This window comes from Anser anser (genome assembly GCF_964211835.1).
Source record: "Anser anser genome assembly, chromosome: 2".
Taxonomy (NCBI): domain Eukaryota; kingdom Metazoa; phylum Chordata; class Aves; order Anseriformes; family Anatidae; genus Anser; species Anser anser.
Window position 1 is genome coordinate 59,166,341 of NC_139721.1, and position 8,133 is coordinate 59,174,473.

Consider the following 8,133-nt stretch of genomic DNA (forward strand, 5'->3'; position numbering starts at 1 on the left):
AATACTAGGCATTTATACTAAAATTATGTATATGAAAAAAACTCATAATAGTTGTTTTGAAATTACCATATATATATTAAAGAAGAAATTCATAAAATCTTAATTATTTGTTACTATTGTTTTTAACTAAACTGAATTTAGCGCAAATTTTTACATATATAAGCTAGTAAATATCTAACTCATTAGATAGACTCAATTTACATAATGTTCTTGTACTTTCAAGATGCATATTTGCAAGTATAGTTGTTGTACAAATTTCTGTATGCAATAACCACATTAACATTGCAGCACAATTGTTCCAGTTTTAGCTGGTTGGTTGATTGGTTGGTTGGTTGGTTTTGTTTGTTTTTGTAGTTGGGTTTTGGCATCACTAGGTTGGGGCTAGGTGATAAGTAAAAATGTTATGAGGCTTATCATCTCAGGGGAAAACATAGAAAACACACACACACATAATATGATTTTTTTACCCTGCCTAATGGTCAGCATATTCTGTGGAAAATCGCTGCACAAAAAATGAATGCCCTCTGATCTGTCTGAAATCTTTGGGGATTATTTGTGAAATTATGCCAGTCAGTAACAAAATAAGCTAACACTGAGGTATTTTTGAGTGAAAGGAAGAGGAGCTAAGAACATTCCTTCACATTTTCAGAACAGCATATATAATTTCCTCCTGTGAATTGCCTGTGAAAAATATTTTAATTCTATCAGGATCATTACATATCTTTTCCATTTCATTGTTGTTAAACACTAATTGATCTATAAGGAAATCCATTATCACAGTTCTTTTGTCACGGACAAAATTTTAGTGCTGTAAAATTTATGTATTAACACTACCAAATCCAACAAGAGGAAGTTATTAGTATTTTATCTTAATTAAAACACAATTTCAATGCATTAGAATTCAGTATGCTGCTTCTTATATCAGTGGTATTACAATCTGTAGTTTCTGCTTGTTTCCTGTTTGATATGCAATCTGAGATGAAGATTGACTATGAGAGGTACAGGATGACACAAGCTTTATGTGGTTATAAATCTAATTGATGTCAAAATGGTTAAAGAGTTTGATAATAACGTTAGAATATTAATGAATATCTCATTAGGAAGATTAATAGTACATAAACTAGATTTTAATTTTGGTACTAATGTTAATACAGAGAAAGCACACAGAAATGTTTAATTATCTTAATTCTCTTAATTATAAAACAATTGCAGAAAGAAAAAGAGAAAAAAAAGTACTGTTTGTGTCGTAGATAACTCAGCTGGGTAAAACATCATCCTAAATATAAAAGGGTGTAATGGTAAACTTCCCCTCTTTCCCAAAACGACCTTTTCACCCAAAACCTTACTCAAGCGGGTGATAACCACAACACTGTCTCAAATCATAGAATCATAAAATCATTAAGGTTGGAAAAGACCTCCAAGATCATTTGGTCCCACCATCACCCACTAAACCATGTCCCTAAGCGCCAGGTTCAACCTTTCCTTGAACACCCCCAGGGACGGTGACTCCACCTCCTCCCTGAGCAACCTGTTCCAATGCCTGACTACTCTTTCTGAGAAGAAATGTCTCTTAATTTCCTACCTGAACTTCCCCTGGTGCAATTTGAGGCCTTTTCCTCTAGTCCTATCAGTAGTTATCTAAATAGAATTATCTGGCATAATAGGCAAAGGTTAATTGAGCATGCACCAACCAAAATATGGCTGGTATGAAAATAAGACTATGAGTGAATCATTTTACCCCATAAACAAGGGACATCCCAAAGCCCATTGAGCAATTCTGCAAAACAGCAGGCTGCATGCCAGCATCTCCCCTAGGGTGGGATGCTGCTCAAGGTTATTCCTTGAAGTTAAGAGTTTCCTTACCCTCAACAGATCCTCATAACGGACTAATAGCTTTCTCAAACTTGGCAAATTTTACTAAATCATATCTTGGACTGATTTTGCATGTAATCCTTTAGACATAAACTGTTGACCAAGTCTGGTGCTAAGACTGGATCCAGCCTCACCCAAACTCACCTGAAAAACAGTTTAGAAAGCAAGGGGTTCCACTCTGAACTTCATGACTCAATGCGAGGGTCTTCTTGATGAGCGTGTCTGACCCTATGCAGCCTGTCTTGTATGCAGTAAAAAAACAAATGAACCTTTCCATCAAGTCTTGTTAAGCCACTGTCTTATTTACAATCAAACTTTATTAAACCACCATTTTGTATCAATAGACATATTTCTGCTTCACTCTTGCAAGTGAAATGTTTCTTTGGTCCATGACAAAGGGAAGTGACTGAATTATTAAAACTGAAACCAAGAGAGGAGGAAATAAATACAAACTCCAGGTTTGACTTGTTAATTCATAGATTTTGGTCTTACTAAAATTATATTGCATTGACTGGCTGTAGTCCCTGGCTGTACTATTTTCAGATTCTTTCATTGCCAGTACTCCAGAAATACATGTAAACAGACAATACAACTATTCCCTCCCCACACACTCCTTTTTCCATTTCTTTCTGAAGTTCTGGAGGTTACCCAGCTCTCTCTGATTTTCTGCTACAATGGATTATCTCAAAGAACTTCACCCGTTCACTTGTCTGGGACCCAATTTTCAGAATTACAGGCATCTTCTAGTAAGAATAGGGCAAGAATGCGGATGATGGAGTCAGAAGATCATGTCACCTTCTAGAAATGGAACATGGGACTCTAGGGTTTATAAAACTTGAAAACTAAGAAACCTGTATAGGAGAAAGTCTACAAATCAAATTAAGAAGAAGAGCTAATAAGCTCTATCCTGAATACCATCCTTTTTGTTTTTTCATTATGCTCTGATATTCTTTCAGCTGTCCTTCAATTCTGTTTCTTCATTGCTGTTTTGGCTATTTCAGTCTTTCTCCTGAAGTTTATTCTACATGGACAGAGATCACTGTTTACATGGAGCAAGGCATCTCCACTGGAATAGGTCTCATTATAAGTTTTTGGTTGTTAAGTATCCCTACAGTTTTTTTTAAAGTGTCTGTGAAGCAATGAAAACTTATTCTATGGATAGCTAATATAAATTCTCTGAGTGATATTCTACTGACTTTTGTATTAGAATAATCTTTTTATTATTATATTCTTTGTGAATGGTACCTCTGTTGATCATGTTCTCAGCAAAAAGAGAAATAACATAAGAAAGCGACATCAGAGAAAGGAGCAATCTAAAAAAGTCCATCTAGCAGTGGCAATTCAAAAAAAAAAAAGTTTAATTATTAAAAATAATGGATAGAGCTATAAATGTTAATTGTACTACAGAAACACATAGCAAGCTCTCTGTCCAGATTTACTGCATGCAGTAAATTACCTTACAATTTCAGACAAGTTTACCACCATGGTAGGTTCAGGAAAAACACGATTACTATAGAAGGTCTTCTTGGCAAGGAGAAAATGTCACCTGGAAGAAAACAGTTAAAAGGAGCAAGCAAGCAAAGGAGAAACACATAGAAATGCATCATAAAGAGCATTACTTGATTTTAGAGTAGTAAGAAGAGAGAATATGGGAATCTACTAAAATTTTTAAATGTGAGGGTACTAATTTAGTATACTAATGGCAGGGTTATGTGAAATGATGGCCTCACTGGAATGCGTGGAAAGACAATGGTTTAGCAAAGGGAGTTTAGATAACTAGGAAGTTAAATGACTGAAAGTTCAAAAGCATCAAGGCAAGAAGGAACCAAAGTTGTGACATTGTACCCAACTGGCACCAACACCAATGTCAAAGCTGACACTCCTACCTTCCTCAGGCAGCTGATACAGGGCAGATCCCTTGCCTCAGGCAGTGATCATAAACCTGCTTCAGGCTGAGAAATGGAGAGGAAGCTCGAGTAATGCATCACTCCAGCAATGAAGTTGGTGATGGAAGTCAGCTAAACTCTCACTTCATTTTCACAGACGAGAAATTATACTGTCTTGGCAAAACCACCAGGTTGTTATTAAAAAACATTGACAGACAGGCACAGATAGGTACATGATGGCATTGAGACAGAGAAAGGTGTTTGGGCAACTTTCTAGTCAGCTTGGGAGCCTGTTTAACTCCCATATTACCCTTATTGCTTAACAAAGTTGTTTTGCTCAATGAAAATCTTGTTTTTTCACCCTTACCATTACATTTTGCTTTCATTGCTAAGAAGTCTTAAAGAAGCCTTGCAAATTTCTTAAAACAAAAAATCAAACAAACAAAACCAGGTAATATAGAGATAATGCAAGAATGAATGTGAGTGAATAGCAAAGGGTATAGACAATCAATGAGACTAACAACATAAATCATATATAGGAAGGAAATTATATATTATTTTTAATTAATTGGAAATAAAGGGGTCAAGGGGAAAAATAAAAGAGTTTTAGAGACTGGTTTGATGCTTTTGGCTGAGGCTGGAAATACAAGAATGTGGGAGATACCATGGTCTAAGAATAAGCTCTGTACAGGGCCTAGGTAAAACCTTCATATTAGCTAAAAGAAATAACAATAAGGACCATCCTAGACACAAGAGAAAAAAGAGTGAAGATGATAAAATTTACTGAATCATCAAGGTAGAAATAACTACAAGAGAAAAAAAAAAAAGCCAGGATTTCAGAAAAAAAAAAAAAGCACACACACAAAAAAAAAAAAAAGTCCATTTTTTAGCCTGGATGTGCTATTTCAGTTCAACTGGAAGGCTCAGAGATAGAGAAAATACCAGCAGATGATTTAGAAAAAAATATACTCTTATCTGAAGACCAAAGAAGTGGAACTAAAAAAGTAAATGTACGAAGTAAATTTTAAATAAATGAATATTCCTAGATGATGCATCAGATGCGTCAAAAAATATGCAGCCATCTGCATAGTTAAGTTAGGAATAGGAGAATAAATCACTTATAACAGACATTCATAGGTTAGAGAAGAAGATGGTTTAGAGAAGATGGTTCATATCTTTATGAAGAAGGTCATCCCTTTCAAATCTATAATATTACCAAAGTAGCAGTGCTAGGAAAGAGTGTGCAACCCATAATCCCACCTAGACTACAGGAAAACAAGTGGATTCATTTGTAAAGCAGATCTTTCAAACAATAACACTTTCACAGACTGTGAGAATACCTTGCTCATAATGTCAAATTATCACAGTATCACAGTATCACAGATTTCTAGGTTGGAAGAGACCTCAAGATCATCGAGTCCAACCTCCGACCTAACACTAAGTTCTCCACTAAACCATATCGCTAAGCTCTACATCTAAACGTCTTTTAAAGACCTCCAGGGATGGTGACTCCACCACCTCCCTGGGCAGCCCGTTCCAATGCTTAATAACCCTTTCAGTAAAGAAGTACTTCCTAACATCCAACCTAAAACTCCCCTGTCGCAACTTTCGCCCATTCCCCCTCGTCCTGTCACCAGGCACGTAGGAGAACAGACCAACCCCCACCTCTCTACAGCCTCCTTTAAGGTAACTGTAGAGAGCGATAAGGTCACCCCTGAGCCTCCTCTTCTCCAGGCTGAACAAGCCCAGCTCCCTCAGCCGCTCCTCGTAAGACTTGTTCTCCAGACCCCTCACCAGCTTGGTCGCCCTTCTCTGGACTCGCTCGAGCACGTCCATGTCCTTCCTGTAGTGAGGGGCCCAAAACTGAACACAGTACTCAAGGTGCGGCCTCACCAGAGCCGAGTAAAGGGGCACAATCACTTCCCTAGACCTGCTGGCCACACTGCTTCTTATGCAAGCCAGGATGCTGTTGGCCTTCTTGGCCACCTGGGCACACTGCTGGCTCATATTCAGCCGACCATCAACCAATACTCCCAGGTCCTTCTCGGCCAGGCAGCTTTCCAGCCACTCATCTCCCAGCCTGTAGCTCTGCTTGGGGTTGTTGCGCCCCAGGTGCAGGACCCGGCACTTGGCCTTGTTGAACTTCATACAGTTGACCTCAGCCCATCGCTCCAGCCTATCCAGATCCTCCTGCAGAGCCTTCCTGCCCTCGAGCAGATCGACACACGCACTGAGCTTGATGTCATCTGCAAACTTACTGAGGGTGCACTGGACGCCCTCATCCAGATCATCGATAAAGATATTAAAGAGGACCGGCCCCAGTACCGAGCCCTGGGGGACTCCACTAGTGACCAGCCTCCAACCAGATTTGACTCCATTCACCACAACTCTCTGGGCCCGGCCATCCAGCCAGTTTCTAACCCAGCGAAGCGTACGCCAGTCCAAGCCCCGAGCAGCCAGTTTCTTGAGGAGAATGTTGTGGGGAACGGTGTCAAAAGCCTTACTGAAGTCAAGGTAGACCACATCCACAGCCTTTCCCTCATCCACCAAGCGCGTCACTTGGTCATAGAAGGAGATCAGGTTCGTCAAGCAGGACCTGCCTTTCATAAACCCATGCTGACTGGGCCTGATCGCCTGCTTGCCCTGCAAGTGCCGCGTGATGACCCTCAAGATAATCTGCTCCATGAGCTTTCCTGGCACTGAGGTCAAACTGACAGGCCTATAGTTCCCCGGGTCTGCCCTGCGGCCCTTCTTATAGATGGGCGTCACATTGGCTAGCCGCCAGTCAACTGGGACCTCCCCTGATAGCCAGGACTGTGGATAAATGATGGAAAGCGGCTCGGCCAGCTCCTCCGCCAGTTCTTTCAGTACCCTCGGGTGCATCCCATCCAGCCCCATCGACTTGTGCACATCCAAGCTCCGTAGCAGGTCGCCAACCATTTCCTCATGGATAGCGAAGGCCACATCCTGCTCCCCAACCCCTTCCACCAGCTCAAGGCACTGGGTATCCAGAGAACAACCGGTATTGCCGCTAAAGACTGAGGCAAAATGGCTTAATCCTCTTGAATGGAAGAGACATGAATGAATGTTGTTATCAAATTACATTCACATTCAATTGACATCACGTCTAAGCCATCTTTAAGTAAATGAGATAATTAATGAAGCTGGGAAAAATGCAAAACACAAAATATGCCTTCAATAAAAGTAATAAATGATTTGTGCATACAAAACAAAATAAAAGATTATTCATTAGAATTTGCAATCATTGATAAATATAATGGTTTTGGAAGCTCTTTCTAAATAGATATTATACATCCCTTCTTTTCCCCTTTGCTGACTCCTGGTTTTTATTCCTAAAAGTACTTAGTATCTCTGTATATCTCCTGTTGCTTCTTGCTCCCAGGAGGCTATTTTTTCACTTTAACTCCAACTCAGAGCAGAGAAGTAGTATTTCAAGTTGGTACTAACAACACGTCTTTATAGGTGCATAGGCAGCATGACATGCAGCGTTATGGAGTAATGAAGGTGACATACATCACTCTGGAATCTGCGCTTACAATGTGGAACCCCAAATGTGCAATAACAACATCAGCAAGTCTGGATCATTTTCTTCACTGCAAATATTGCAGTCAATTTTCTGACCACATGAAGTTACTCAGCAGAGCAAAATGCTTTTTTTTCAAGCTTTAATTCTAACCTAACCCTTTTCTATAGCAATTATTTTCCTTATCACAATCCCCAATTACTGTGAAAATATTCTTCTGAAATTGGTTTCTGTGCTGCAAAAATGAGTGAAACAGTTAAATGCTCAATTATTTTGAATAATGATGTACATTTTTTTGAGGAAGACTTGACACCATTTGTATAAAGATTCAAATATGTAAGTTTTCCAAATTAACTGAATGAATCTGAAATGTGGCTAGTCTACATGCAGTCTGAAGATGTGATCTGGTTGTCTTTCTTTGCTAAGTAGCGAGTTATGCATTTCAATGCCATTGATGTTAACCACTGAACTCCAATGAACATCACCTGAAGAAAGGTCTGCTAGAAAAGTCTGTCAAGTGCATTTCCTTCAGTCTTCCATGAAGAATTAGATTTTTTTCTGAGAAATAAAGGTTATTAATATACAACCAGGGCCGGTTATTAGTCAAGGAGTTGGGAAAGGTTTAGATTTTAATTAGACAGAGCCTGCTGCAGAAATACCTGTGTCTTGCCTGCCTTTCTCCTTCACTGAGAGAACTGAGACCTTTTGATAGATACAACTAGAACTGGAACTCACATCAAGTAATATATTCATCCTGGCCTATGGAAATAACTTTTTCTCTAACAGTTTACATCATCACTCCACTTAAAAAAAAAAAAAAAAAAGTATACT